Below are 16,783 nucleotides of genomic sequence, written 5' to 3'. Positions count from 1 at the left end.
CGTTATTGAATTATTCAAAATTCAAAAATTTGGATGTATTTACACGGTGTCCATTTTTTGAGTGCCACTATGGGGATCTCGCTTATCTTAAGAGATAGAAATTTGGTTAAAGGAGGGCAAAGTTGCGAATTTTCGTGCTGAATAATAATCTGAAAAGAAATTTAAAATATCTTCAGTAGTTTTGAAAATAAAAAAAAAGAAAATTTTTGATTTTCGTTTTTAACTTTTTCATAATAAACTAATTCTAGACATTTCTAATTAACACATTATTCAGACACTTTTTAATGGAGATTTCGAATATGGCATCCCGTTTTAAATAGCTTTTAAGATGACGGACAAACACGTGGCAACTTTAATTTGTCTTATGGGCGCCGTTTTGGATTTTGACATTTTGAGATTAGGTCTTTTCTTCTCTTTACAACGATATATCACACATGGTGGTTCAGTAACACATTTTTCCTAAAATTACAATTTTCATTTTCTGCGAAGAGTGCTTTGGAAAAACAAAACGTTCTTTTGTTATGAACAAAAGGTTGACTTATTTCAAGTAGTGTCATTTACGTTTGTGCTAGTTTTATTGCGAAAATATTATTTATTCTTATGTATTTTGTTCTAATTTGAATTTTAATTTTCTTGCAAAACGAAGGTTCAATTCTATATTCAGATGAAAATCGAATTTTGTCAACACAACTAGTTCCCTGCCAACGCTCCAACTAGACAGATGGATCAAACTTTTGTTCACGATAAAAGAACGTTTTGTTTTTCCAAAGCACTCTTCCCAAAAAATTAAAAAGTGTCTGAATAATGTGTTAATTAGAAATGTCTAGTACGATTAGTTTACCATGAAAAAATTAAAAACGAAGGTCAGAAAGTTTCGTTTTTTTGCAATATTTTCAAAACTACTAAAGATATTTTAAATTTCTTTTCAGATTATTATTCAGCAGGAAAATTCGCAACTTTGCCCCCATTTAACCAACTCTCTATCTTTTCAGGTAAGCGAGATCCCCATAGTGGCACTCGAAAAATGGACAAAATAGCCTCCCACTTTTTGAATTTTCAGAATATGTTTATTGCAATCGTTTGTTGGTCGTTTTTTGGTGTTTGTTAGTTACATTTTCACGTTTGTTGGTTGATCGTTATTGAATTATTCAAAATTAAAAAATTTGGGGGTGTATAGTTAGCTCCCCACTTTTTGAATTTTCAAAATATGTTTATTGCATCGTTTTTTGGTCGTTTGTTGGTGTTTGTTAGTTACATTTTCACGTTTGTTGGTTGAAGGTTATTGAATTATTCAAAATTTAATCATTCAAAAATTTGGGCGTATAGTTAGCCCCCCCCCCCCCCAAGTTGCAATAATTAATTTTTTTTTGTACTACCGACAAACAATTGCATTCTGAAAATTCAAAAAGTGGGGAGGGGGGTAACTATACGCTCAAATTGTTGAATTTTGAATAATTCAATAACGATCAACCAACAAACGTGAAACTATAACTTTGTGAAAATTCAAAAAGTGGGGGGCTAACTCTACGCCTCGCTCGACGCCCAAATTTTGAAATTTGAATAATTAAATAACGGTCAACCAACAAACGTCAAAATGTAACTAACAAACACCAACAAACGATTGCAATAAAAATATTCTGAAAATTCCAAAGGTGGGGGGGGGGGCACCGGTTTAGCAGGAAAAGGAGATAGAAATATTTAATGAGCAAAAAGAAAGTCCAGTAGTAGAAGAATTTGCGAGTCAGCATCAAGAAGTTATCCAGCAAATTGGAGATAATCAGGATGTGAAGAATTACAGATATCTTTTATCAATTGCCAATTAGTAATAAGACTGATCAAGTGGTAACCCAATGAAGAAGTTTTAGAAAAGAACCAGTTGAAGATCAAGTGAAGCGAATCAGAAGGAGAAAGTGTAAGAGTTGCTCTAAGGACACGCGGGTAGCTGTAGTCGTGATTCCAAGATTTTAAATAAAATCGTTCAACGCACAAATTAAATTTATTATATACATATATTTTTTATTATTATTATTTTATTTTTGAGTGGGCGGAATTTCAGCCAAGGCTGCTCTACCAACCCAACCTACTATACATTTACAAATATCTATGCCCGAACCCGGATTCGAACCAGGGACCCTTAGCACCACAGTCCAGCTTTAACTGAACTGCGCCACACGAGCCGGCGTTATAATAGCTATTCTCGGCCCGTGTAGCGCAGTTAGTGAAATAACGTATCAAAAATGAGTTATCTAATTAATTGGATGTTTGTTTACATGACCTTCGAGTAAAAAAATGACTGCTGCCATTCCACCCCTAATAACAAAAAATGAGAGTTTACAGTAGATTTGTCGCATCCTAATAATTGAGCTCTGACCAACCATTAGCCCCCAATTAATAAGCTGCTTCCCTTAGTAAAATACCTTATTCATATTTATCTCTTCTCACCAAATGCGAGCACCGAAAGGGTCAGAAACCTTTGTTACAGAGTTTAGATGCAGGATTAGAGATTCAGCATTCAAACGATTCGGGATTAAAGAGATTTTGTATCTTGAATTTTGTATTCTGAATCATGAATTCTGAATCTTGGATTCTGAATCTTGAATCCTGAATCTTGAATCCTGAGTCTTGAATCCTGAATCTTGAATCCTGAATCTTGAATCCTGAATCTTGAATCCTGAATCCTGAATCTTGAATCCTGAATATTCAATCTTGAATCTTGAATTGTGAATCTCGAATCCTGAGTCTTGAATCCTGAACCTTGAATCCTGAATCTTTAAATGCCGAATCTTGAATCCTGGATCTTGAATCCTGAATCTTGAATCTTGAACTTTGAATTGTAAATTTTGAATCTTGAATGTTGAATCGTGAATCTTGAATCATGAATCTTGTGACGTGAATCTTGAATCCTGAATATTTAAAGGTTACAGAATTTGTAGGACCGTCCCTGAGTTTTGCGTGAAAAATTAAATCATTGAAGATACAAAAAAAATTCAGTTAGTCCTAGGAACTTTTTTTTACGTGCAGAATGTTTTGGGGTCACTAAAGAACTTTCGTAAAATAGTTGGGACGTGCAATCAAAGTTTTCGGTGAATTTCCGCGCGTGTAGAAAATTACGGACAGCGTGGACCGTAAAATCAACATGAAATTGACTTGTGGAGTCTGAATTTGAAATATGGATGGTCAGTGCTTACACAGTATGAAGTAAACCAGCGTTACATTTCACATCGAGTGAATTAACTTTGAAGGGATAGTTAGTTTCCCTGTATCGGCGTGTATAATTTACAAGAAGAAAACATTTAAGTAATTATAAAGCTTTTGCAAATTCTGAAATCAATCAAAATTAAAAATAGCAAGCTTGTAGATGCTCCTGTCGTTTTCACGGAAACAATATTGTTTCCGGTTCTGAACTTCATTTTATTCTGGACTCCGCGTCCCATTTTTAATATGACAGATGTCGCACAATCATTTGTTTCACTGATCTACCCTTGCCGTTAAAGAGATCGCGTTTCTACTTTCACTTTTAATGAGCGACTTAGCCTACTCATTAAAACTTCTAAAATGTCATCTTTTATAAAATATTATTAGCTTTCACTTTTAAATTCGTCTTCCATTGAATTAAGTAACTTGGGTAATTTCCGAGAAAAAGCCGATCTGCCTTCCTTTAAGAACTGTAGGAAGTTCCGACCCTTTGGAAATACGGAAGCAAAACAGCTCGTGATCGAATCAAATGCTCAGAAAGTTCGCGGTGGGGTATACTGTAAAGAAGGTAATCGCATTATATTATTTTACTTGTATGTTCAACCTATTACCGTGACTTCAAGAGTAAAAGGAATTAAAATTTCGTTATTTAAATAATAAAAAAGCAACGGTTAAGCTACGACATTTTCATATTATCAAAATGTACTTATATTTTAATTCTGAACCGACTCAGAAAGTAGTCTGATTTTTAAATAACGAAGACCTGATAGTTGAATTCAAAATCTTCTATTTCTTAAAATTATGAATTGCGTTAGGAAGGGGAAGTAACTGTTGTAACAGGGGGTTATGTCAAGGAGGTTAAGCAGGGCATGCCTCTGTAACGGAACTTTGTGTTAACAAAATTGGATCAGTAAATAATATAAATGAGAGAATAATTTGGCTTTTTTCGAGTTTTATTTAATGTATGGATTTTCCTTTTTACCCGAGCCAGCGCCCTGGAACTCACTTTATACCCTCGTGCTACGTTTTATTCCGCATGTGTCTATCTTTATCGTACCCCTTCAGCGTATAAGTTTCCACTTATCTCCTCACCATCCTTGGCCAAATCTTGAGTGTGCTACTAATTAACAATAACATTTATTCCTTATTCGCGACTTAATAGAACTTCCGTGTTTTTAGCACCATTTAGGAAAGTAGGACTTATCGTTTGTAGCAAAACATTGCTAAATTTTAAGTGAAGTAATTCGAATATACTGACTTTATCCATTCTGGCACACGCATCTGGCAAAATTATCCTCCGAAGCTGTAAACCAGGTAATTGTCCACTTCCTACGAAAATTCCCTACGTAAAACAATTAATTATCGTATTCGATTAATTGGATAGAATGTCGAATTTTTGTACCTGAACTGGTTCCTAATACGCCTAACGACAAAAATGTGCATTCTAAAAGATGATTTATACAAAAACAGTAGCGGATTCAAATTAAAATTTGTGAACGATAACAAAATTCTTGTTTTGGCGGGTACTAATAACCATAAACAGTGTTGACATTTACTACCATAACGGAAATTGTGGATACATTTTTTTAAGGAGGATGCTTACAAGTTAATTATTGCACATTATAAATTACCCGACGAATTAAGAATTTAGAAACTGCTGGTTCTCGTTTTTAAATTCTTCTCTCGTCGAAATTCTCCCGCTGTGCCTTTTTTACCGCATTTTCCGAAAGGAGCAATTTTAATTTGGCTTTATTGCGAATTCTTTGTCCATACGACTGAGCGTTACATAGGCAATAGATAACATGAATTTATTATGGATGGATGGATCAAACTACCAAGTCTAGAATGTGCTAGGAGCTTCTTTAACGTACTTAGCCTCTGTGATGCTATTTTGCCCTTCGGATTTTGTCGCAGTTAATTTTTCAAAGGAACTGTATGGGTAAAGGTAGCGAAAAGAGACAAATAACTCGAAATGTTTCAGAATCTGTCAGTGTTGTCTTAAGGCCCTTGTATACGTAAAGTAGACAACACAACATGGCAAACACTTGACTCGGATTTTATCCCCAAATCTTAATTTGAATGGAATTGAAAAGCTACAGTACGAAGATCTTTTGGTATCTCCAGTTTTGGAATGAATAACAGAAGAAGAATGATACATATCTTCAACGAACGAACAGGTAGTGTTCCTTCAACCCAGCGATCACCGCCCAGAAGCACTTTCACCTCGTGGTTCATCAAACGATAAGGGTACGGAAAAGTAAATATTGAACTAAAAAAAACCCTACATCGGCCTGGAATCGAACTCGGGCCGCCCGCGTGGCAACTACAACGCAACAATTAGATAAACGGCCACGACAACGGCTAGCAACTTAATAGATATGGATGGATCTGGGGGATTATCTATGAATGAACATAAAGTGCGTTTATTTTACTTGAATTTATATCTTAGTGTATGTTTTTCCTTTTAGAATTGTTTGTACGGGGTGCGACAAGGGTTTTTCGCGTCCGGCGTAAATAAAGTTAAAGGTAGTTCTAAAAGAAATTCGTGTTAAGTTATGGAGAAGAATGATAAACCAGTTTAATCGCGGAGAGGATACTTTGCCTTGCATTTAGAGATCTGCGAATTTCATTACTCGGAAGGGTCGAATTTTTGTGCAGAATGCCTGTAAGCCCTTGGTGACGGCAAATTAAATTCTTTTTTAATTGAATAAAGACCAAATTTCTCAAGTTCTTTCAAAATTCAAAATAAAAAATGCAGGTCCGTATTTTAAAAAATAAAGGTAAATCCCTCAACATATCGAAACGTCGTATAAAAAATCTAATCATGCCATCTCGTAAGGTGAAAGTGACATTTGTTTTCAAAAATTCGGAATCCTTTACTTTCCAAGTAGTGTTAGATTCAGCCCCAAAATGCATTTAGCCGACCGTTTCCGAGATACCAATGGTCAAGTCATGAGTGACGAAAGCGACAATGTACCTATACCAATAAGGTAGAGATAAAGAGGGAAGTGGACGTATTTCTACACAAAATAGAAGCCTATTTGGCGTGTTTGTATGTATAAATCTCCTTCATGAATTTTTTACAGATCGATCTAAAAGGAGCGTGCAAATTATTCATCACATCCACATATACTAATTGGAAACGATCACCAACATTTTACCTACAACTAAATATCATAAACTTATGTCGTACAGGCAAAATCGTTGTTAACCGTCATGTTCGCTTTAAGTGATTAATTTAAAAATAGCAAGGAAAGTTAAGCAACCATACACCTTATATAAAGGTTATTTTTTATGTGACCATTAAAATCGAGACAACGATCTACCACCTGATGGAGCATTTGTAGTTTTGCACATAATTTTAACCATTTGTAGATAATAAGATCCCAAATATGGTCTGATAGGCCATATTTTATTTTAAAAAAAGCGCACACAGCATTAAATTTGTAGTGTTGCAAACAAGCGATCTTGAAGTTGCCTTCAATAGTAAACTAGACTCTTGGGCAACATTATTTTAACGAGTTCTACGATATATTTTAAACGATTGTCTCTCTTATACATCATCAAGTCGATCTCAGAAGGCTTCTAAACATTCCCCAGCTAATCGCACGTAGAAACTAACAGCTACATCTCCATATTATTAATTTTTGATCTGTTATTACGGGAAATCTTCGAAACGCTCATTAGATCCTAATGAGCTCTTCTCGCAACTAATTGGAAGTGTCGCAGCTAATTAAAGGATGGTAGTTTAAATTAAAATACCGTTTAAACCTACCATGTTGAGTGATATGAATGAAAATTGAGCGCGTACGTTTTTGGTAAACCGTAAGCGAAACGGTCCCATTAAAGGCTGATTAGAATTGCGCAACATCGCCCGATCAATAAAAGTTGTTTATAAGTTGGCAAGATTGAAATCAGCAATTAACGATATCAATCTTCTTTAATGAGCGAAATGTTTAGCAATGCAATTTATTGTAATTATTCATTTCGATCATTTATAGCAGCATCGATACACAGTTAGATGGATTTGCATAAACCATTTGTTCGATATTAAACAATGCAATGGAACATTCCTAATGGAAAAGGTAGGTGTTGTAGTATAGGCGGTAAAAGATAAGATTATTTATTAACGAAATCTCATTCATATATAATTTAAACAATTACACCATATTTGGTTTATTTGCCTAACATTTCTTCATTATTGTATGTTGAGAATTCATCCATATAGTATAGACCCCTTCTGTTTGCAGGAAGAAGACTGACAAAAAATAACAGTAGGAAAAATCCACTTCTCCAACGCACAATGGTGGCGTGTTTGGTCTGGTTACATTTGGCACACCAGAACTTGCCGTTGCGTATATTGAATCCAGGAACACTGAACATCAAATCTCAAATTCACAATCCTAAACCTTAAATCTTGAATCTTGAATCCTAAATTTTCGATCTTCGTTTTTCGATCTCCAATTTCCAATCTCCAATCTTCAACCTTCAATCCTGAATCCTGATCTTGAATCTTGAATCCTAAATCTTGAATTCTGAATCGTGAATCTGAATCTTGAATCCTGAATCTTGAATCCTGAATCTTGAATCCTGAATCTTGAACCCTGAATCTTGAATCCTGAATCTTGAATCCTGAATCTTGAATTCTGAATCTTGAATCCTGAATCTTGAATCCTGAATCTTCAATCCTGAATCTTGAATCCTGAATCCTGATTCTTGAATCCTGAACCTTGAATCCTGAATCTTGAATCCCGAATCTGAATCCCGAATCGAATCCTGAATCCTGAATCCTGAATCTTGAATCCTGAATCTTGAATCCTGAATCTTGAATCCTGAATCTTGAATCCTGAATCTTGAATCCTGAATCTTGAATCCTCAATTTTGAGTCCCGAATCTTGAATCCTGAATCTTGAATCCTGAATCTTGAATCCTGAATCTTAAAACCTGAATCTTGAATTCTGAATCTTGAATCCTGAATCTTGAATCCTGAATCTTGAATTGAATCCTGAATCCTGATTCTTGAATCCTGAACCTTGAATCCTGAATCTTGAATCCTGAATCTCGAATCCTGAATCTCGAATCCTGAATCCTGAATCTTGAATCCTGAATCTTGAATCCTGAATCTTGAATCCTGAATCTTGAATCCTGAATTGAAGTAGAGTAAACCGCGATTTGTTCTTCATTGTAACAATTTGGATACTGCCAAAATTAAACAAATGGCGGCAATTTTTCAGAGATTTCGCGATTTCGCGCATATTTTGTGTTCGCGCAGAATTAATAACAAATCCTTTTCGATTCATAGTATTTTTGTATTTTTAAATCAGATTTTAATTACCTATATTTTGCCACTGAGAAAAGAGCTTTCATGCAGTTTGGGCACTGTCAAAGTCATGATGTAAGTTTAGGTACCGTTTTTGGGAGGGAAATTCAAAAAAACAATCATAACAATTTTAGTTTCTTTGTGTTTATTTCACTTATACGTACAAAACGGCATCCATGTTCAATTTCATTGCATTAACTTACCCGAAAACGTACGTACATTTAACACCGATTCAGGTGTGGCCGATGCCCTTTAAATAATTAGAATCAACTTTGTGCGATCGATATTACTATAATTTATAGTAACTCAGTTCGCATAACGTTGACTCATTTCTGATTAATGACCAAGTTTGGTACGACCAACTATGGAGATCGAATCTAGCGGTTTATAATGAACGCACATTTTAGTTTGACTACTTGTAAGCAATATGGCTTACAGTAAAACAAATTTATACGTACCTACGCGCAGTTACATAATTCGCATACGCTAATTGCCTATCAATATTTGTCTACGACAAGACCGCGCAATAATTTCGAACCACCTTTAATGGATTTATTGTTATTTGTCGATAATTAAATCACCAAGGCGTACCATTGCTTAATTGAAAGAAATCGTAAACTGCCAGAGTCTATTCTGCACCTCCTTTCCCTAAAATTAACGAGCGCCTAGCTGGATATGGCTCAATTGTTAATTAAAAAAGACACCTACTGCGTGATCACATTTCTAAATGGTCAAGAAGTTGATTCGTTACTCGGAAGTAAGTGAAGCGAATTCGTAAACTACGTGAGCATTGTTTACATACACCTATTAGAAACTTGGACAACGTCGATTAGTTTATCTTGACCTTAAGCTTCCGGAGAGAGATGAAACCTGTAAGGAGAACGTACTTTACTAAGGGAGGTAAAGTAGTTTATTAATTAGGGGCTAATGGTTGGTCACAGCTCAATTATTAAGATGCGACAAATCTACTGTAAACTCTCCTTTTCTTAAACTGTAATCTATGCGAACGATGAATAGGGGTGACATGGCAGCAGTCATTTTTTTTCCCCTCGAAGGTCATGTAAACAAACATCCAATTAATTAGATAACTCATTTTTGATACATTATTTCACTACTGTCGCCCGTCGGGGCGTCTTTTACGATTTATTTTCATAAATCGATCCAGTTCTTGGTAACGGGATATCATAGAACTTTCGGGTTTTCGGCATCAAATTCGTATTATCGTGTTATTCCTGCATCGCTAGTCTTATAGCTATCGATCTCTCAGGTCACACAATTAATGGTCGCTTGTCCGTTTGTCGTTTATAAATCGATCAATATCTAGATAAAATAATATCATAGAGCCTTCGCGATTACAGCATTAGGTTCGTACTATCAAGTTAGTCCCGCATGGATTTTAGTTTAAAAACTGAAGCTCACTTATGAATATCACACAAAGGTCGCCTGGCAACGAAACATTGTAGAATGTAAGCGTAGCACCTTAGGTTTCTATTTCAAAATAGTTTCAGTAATTGTTGATCGGCCGATCATACGTTCACTCCGGCGACTTTTATAAATCGATCGAGATCTCAGTAACGGAATGTCGTAGTCCTTCAGCATTTCAGTATTACATATGTACAATCGAAAGCAGTAATTCAAGATTCAGGGCACAAGACACAAAATTCCGCATTCAATTCAAGGGAACTCGAGATTCAATATTCAGGATTCAAGATTCACGTCTTAAAATTCAAGATTCAGGATTCAAGATTCAAGATCGAGGGTTTAAGATTCGGGATTCAAGATTCAGGAATCAAGATTCAGAATTCAGGATTCATAATTCAGAATTCAGGATTTAGGATTCAAAATTCATTGATTTGTGTACCTGATTTACGATCCAGGATCGAAGATCCAAGATTCGCGATTTCAGGTTTAAGATTCAGGATTCAGCATTCAATATTCAAGATCCAGGATTCAAGATTCAGGATTCAAGATTCAGGATTCAAGATTTAGGATTCAAGATTCAGAATTCAAGATTCAGGTTTTAAGATTCAGGATTCAAGATTCAGGATTCAAGATTCAGGATTCAAGATTCGGGATTCAAAATTGAGGATTCAAGATTCAGGATTCAAGATTCAGGATTCAAGATTCAGGATTCAAGATTCAGGATTCAAGATTCAGGATTCAAGATTCAGGATTCAAGATTCAGGATTCAAGATTCAGGATTCAAGATTCAGGATTCAAGATTCAGGATTCAAGATTCAGGATTCAAGATTCAGGATTCAAGATTCAGGATTCAAGATTCAGGATTCAAGATTCAGGATTCAAGATTCAGGATTCAAGATTCAGGATTCAAGATTCAGGATTCAAGATTCAGGATTCAAGATTCAGGATTCAAGATTTAGGATTCAAGATTCAGGATTCAAGATTCAGGATTCAAGATTCAGGATTCAAGATTCAAGATTCAGGATTCAAGATTCAGGATTCAAGATTCAGGATTCAAGATTCAGGATTCAAGATTCAGGATTCAAGATTCAGGATTCAAGATTCAGGATTCAAGATTCAGGATTCAAGACTCAGGATTCAGGATTCAAGATTGAGGATTCAAGATTAAGGATTCAAGACTCAGGATTCATGATTCAAGATTCAAGATTCAAGATTCAAGATTCAAGATTCAGGATTCGGGATTCAAGATACAGGATTCAAGATTCAGGATTCAAGACTCAGGATTCAAGACTCAGGATTCAGGTTTGCCAAATATAAGCAGTCCAATCATGCCACCATTGTATGTTGGACAAAACAGAACAGAAGGTGTCTATACTATAGGTTAGATGATTCAAGATTGAGGATTCAAGATTGATGATTCAAGATTTATGATTCTAGATTGATGATTCAGAATTGATGATTCAAGATCGGTGATTCAAGATTGATGATTCAAGATTGATGATTCAAGATTGATGATTCAAAATTGAAGATTCAAAATTTATGATTCTAGATTGATGATTCAAGACTGACGATTTAAGATTGATGATTCAAGAGTGATGATTCAAGATTGAAGATTCAAGATTGATGATTCAAGATTGAAGATTCAAAATTTATTATTCTAGATTAATGATTCAAGATTGATGATTCAAGATTGATGATTCAAGATTAATGATTCAAGATTGATGATCCGAGCTTGATGATCCGAGCTTGATGATTCAAGATTTATGATTCTAGATTGATGATTCAAGATTGATGATTCAAGATTTATGATTCTAGATTGATGATTCAAGATTTATGATTCTAGATTAATGATTCAAGATTGATGATTCAAGATTGATGATTCAGAATTGATGATTCAAGATCAATTATTCAAGATCGATGATTCAAGATTGATGATTCAAGATTTGTGATTATAGATTGATGATTCAAGATTGATGATTTAAGATTGAAGGTTCAAGATTGATGATTCAAGATTGAAGATTCAAGATTGATGATTCAGGATTTATGATTCTAGATTGATGATTCAAGATTGATGATTCAAGATTGATGATTCAAGATTGATGATTCAAGATTGATGATTCAAGATTGATGATTCAAGATTGATGATTCAAGATTGATGATTCAGGATTCATTACTCAGAATGCAAAATTCAGGATACAAAATCTCTTTAAGCCCGAATCTTTTGAATGCCGAATCTTTAATCCTGCATCTAAATTCTGTGACAAAGGTTTCTGACTCTTTCGGTACTCGCGGTTGGTGAAAAGAGACAAATATGAATAGTAGAACGAATAAATGTAACCGCTGGAAACGATTAGAGTCATTTTGAAGGCGCATTTGTAAATTTGAAAAAGTGGAGATTAAGCCGAGAGAGGTAGCTGGCAGGCGATAATCGTTAGCGTTCAGCGTGTAACCGCAGTGGGGCTCATGATGGTATATTACGCGTTAGGCCTGGAGGCGTGCTAGATCACAACGGTAAGTGGTAAATTTCGAAGCGTGACCAGAGCAGCAAAATTGAGTGTACATCAAGCTACAGAAGAGATCAAGTGAATAACACAAAAGAAAGAAAAAATGAAGAATATTAATTAATCTAACCGCCTGCAAAGTTATAGCGTCATAGTTAAGAGAAGGGTGCGCGCGTCAGTAAGAGACGATAAAGTTACGTACCGCATATTTTGAATTATCCGAGTGGATGGAGTGGATGATAGTTGTGTGTAATTAAAAAGCAAATTACCGACAGCGTAAATTATTACATCAACGTGGTTTTTGAAAACATGAACGTGGATTGTATTTATAAGGTGTGACGTAACCTGGCACAATAGTTTTGCTCGCAACTAAGGAAGCTTCGTGATCAAATTGGAACCGACGGATTACGTAAATGGTCCAAGTGGTCTTCCTCAAAGGAGTACCGGATTTTTCCGCTCATTGAGTTTTTCGATGGTGGCGACCTTTAGGTAATATGCTCGCAAAACCTCTCCCTTAATCAAGCCGAATGTGCAACGAATTTCGCTATCCGTAAAACTGTAAAATGACGTAATTGCAATATTCTTGTATTTGTGTGTTGAATTCACTATCCTGCCTTTTAGGGTCAAAGAAATTAAACTGTTATCATTTTAAATAGTAGAAGATGCTCCCCAAAAGTTTGCTAAAGAAAAAAAATTTCCCTGATGTAGTAGTTTTGTCCATCTGTCCGTAATTCCTCGTCTGTTCTAAGGTGTTTAGTAAATCTCTTGTACGTCGAATACTAAATCACTATTTTTAAATCTGTGACTAAATGTTCAAACTGTGAATAGCTTGTAGTTTGATTTGGCAAGTGTAGTTCTCAGCTCTGTGGAAAAAATAATTTCACTCTAATTAAATTTCAACTGATCTTTTTGTATGTATTAGTTTTTTGAACCCTAGAATTGTAACCCTCGGTACATTTTGACGCACAACGGTGCTGAATTGAAAAGGGGCCTTTAAATCGTAAATCTTTAAGTTTTATTTCTGGAGATTGATCGGAAGTTCCGTACGCTCTGGAAGTTGTTGACACAAAACTCCATTTTGGAGGATATAAAATTAAGCTGTTAACGCACTTGTAATTGTTTAATCTCACCTTTACTTCCTTCCTTCCTTCGTAACGTACACTACACTCATAATAATGAATAATTTTGAGGTCTTTTAATGAAAACGCTTCAAAAGCACATTAGTGTCTCCAACTTTTTTCAATCCCAATTGTATACACCCAAAATGGGTAGTTAACCAACGCTCAACCGTTTGCAAACTTCACGGACCCGAACGCCATCCTACCAATTGCGACCGGGCAGGATTATTTACATGGGTGGTACAAGCCGCGCGTATCGAAATAAACATAAACAAAATTTTGTCGGTAAACATTTAGTCACACTTTAAGTAAACCTATCACCTTTAACACGCTTAAGAGTTTGATTTATTGGGCCGCTTTACCCAAATAGGTAGAAGGCGTGTGAAATGTGGGAAGAGTTTAAATACCAACGCTTCCGTTGATTAACTGAGAATACTGAGATTATCATCTTAACTCAATCAGCACTTAATAAAAGCCTACTTTGAATAACGAAATGTTTCTTGTCATCGAGAGGAGCTTCGAAAGCTTCCGTTAGCTCGTTTTTATTGAAAAATTTTCTAGAAAAAGAACTGGTTTCTGTTGCTATCGTGGTAAGATCAATTTGACTGAAGAAAGCATAAATCAACGTCTTATAAATTTTTTGATACTTACCGGTATTTTGATAAACTCTCAATATAGACTTGACGTATTAAGTCCGCATATAGGCGGTTCGTTATTTATATGAGAACTGCTTTACTTGTGTCATAAAGCTATAACTATAATTGTACAAGTCCATAGAGATACATTATTTGCAGTTTATAACAGTTTCTCTATAGTGTATCTGAAATTGCATAAATTATTCCCACTTCTCCTTTTTTTGTTTTCATTCTTCATCGAACTTTCTATTCGATACACAAACGTATAGATTTCTAATACCCGTACATCCTATTAATAATCGTCCGAGAGTGTAATAGAACCGCAAGCAATTATGCAAAGCTAACTGTAAAATAGTGATTATAAGCAAGAAATCACTGCAGCAAACTTCTAATTTGGGCAACTGCAATAATTTACACAATCGGTTAAGTATAAGGTAGTCAGATTGCCGGTTTCGCATGATGCATTGGATGAAATGATGGGTAGCGTCTTCGCGCGAAAAAAAGACAAACCTCATTTTCGGATAAGGGCCCACAGTGGAAACCGTACACCCGCAATTAAAAAATTGGCAAAATATAACAACGGGCCAATAAAGGAAGGTGTTACTTCGACAGATTTAGTTTTAGCGCTCTTAAAGAACTCGAACTAACCGTAAATCGACTGAACGCAGATTAATCATTATAAATTAAGTCGTTTATATTGAACTTGTAATAATAGCTCTATAATTTACTTTCGGAAAATGTTCACCGTTAATGTGGGTAACGAAAATAATTTATCTCGTACGATACATCGGCTTACTATATACCCTCAGAAAAACTGGGCAGTATTACCACTTATTAATTAAGTGGAGAATTCCTTCGTTTTATTTCCATTACTTCTAAAAGCGGGTAATAATTAATCTTTAAATTCTGGTTTGTCCATTAATTAGTACGGTATGTTGTCTAAACGTTTTGCCTTTAATTTCATAAATGACTACAATTACCTTGTATTCGTCAGGTTAACACGCTGGCAGTATTTCTAGACTAATTGCGTTAAAAAATTGTTGTTAAGACAAGGCGTGACATTTGTTGCACACAGGCATCTTACTGAGTTGCTAGTTTTAGGTCCAAAATTATGTGGCTTATTATATGGTATGGACATAAAAAATCCGAAATCTGTCGCCTCGGACAACTCTCGGCGCACTTGCTGTACTTGAGGATTCGAACCAAGGACCATTACTACTGCAGTTGTCTATGTGTCTGATTGTACACAAAAAGGTACTGAAGCACGTTTAACTCTTGAGGTGTGGGCTACCTAGCTTGTCGAAAGTGAGCGACGTAAGACTATATTTGTATTGTGTGACGTTATTTTCTTTACCGTTTAATCTTTGCTTTGGCTTGCATTTGAATTACATTATGCGAACTCTTACCTTTATATAGCAATCCTTACGCCATCTAGGTGTTCACATTGTAACCCGATCCGTTATCTATGATATAGTTTTCTTTTAAAACCTTGCCGTCTAGATTTCTGTTGCACGGTTTTCTCCCACTTACTGTTGGCGCGCGGAGGCCGAATCGATCTTGACTTGTACTTGAGATACACGCCATTACACTTACTTGACATTATTGTCTACCTTTTTCGGATATTATGTGGTGTTTGTATTAAGATTAGTAAAGTTTTTCTCTTATTATCTTACTTCCAACTTCGCTGACGCATTTCTGCGGATTTATCTTACAAGTTTAAGGCCGTTTACGGTATATTATCTATGACGCATTATCTTTTTACTTTATATAATCCATTTCAGGCTACTTTCGTACTCCTTGAGTTTTCTTACTTCTTATTTTGGAGTTACCAATTGTGGAAACGCGAATGACCGATTTTCGATATTGTGCAAGAGAATTCCATTGAAATTTCGACGCCATTACCAGTCAAAAACGCCCTGCATATTTCTTCAGGAATTGATCAATTTTAACCAATTTATTTCTTTGCTGTACATTTTTTTTGCAGTAATTTTACAACGGTGTCACAATTTTTATATTGGCAATTTCTAAACAGTGTTAGTCTGTAGGTATATGTAGGAAATAGTGCTTGTTTCACTTTAAATGTTATCTCTACTTTGATTTGTTTTAGATTGACCTGTTGTGAATGTTCCTTCAATGTTTTAACTCATTTAGTTTTATTTATCAACTTCAATTCTTTGTTTGTGAATCTCCCTTTTTTAAATGTCGCTAACTGTTTCGTCCATGCAGAGATAAATGTTGAAGTGTTAAAATTACTGAACAGCATTCATCTCGAAATACAAATTTAGTCTAAGGTTACCGTATCCAAGACCTTCAGATACCTTAATGACTGCAAAAGGTCACGATAATTAACACAATGTTTTATGCAGTCCATGTAAGAGACTTCAGAAAGCTATTTTTCACAAAGGGGAAAGGAGCGGAGTTGCTTTTAAATATTATATTTGAGCTGACTACTTTTAAGCAAATCAGAATTCGTATTAAATTAGTCAGATTTAAATTATTAAAATTCAAGAGTTACTTCCTCGGATTGTTAATTTCTGTATATTGTGTACATTGTTGTACATTGTACGCATTTGGTGGAATTGAAAATTGTTC

Source organism: Photinus pyralis, unplaced genomic scaffold, assembly GCF_008802855.1.
Source record: "Photinus pyralis isolate 1611_PpyrPB1 unplaced genomic scaffold, Ppyr1.3 Ppyr1.4_LG8, whole genome shotgun sequence".
NCBI classification, from domain to species: domain Eukaryota; kingdom Metazoa; phylum Arthropoda; class Insecta; order Coleoptera; family Lampyridae; genus Photinus; species Photinus pyralis.
This window is presented reverse-complemented; position numbering follows the sequence as displayed.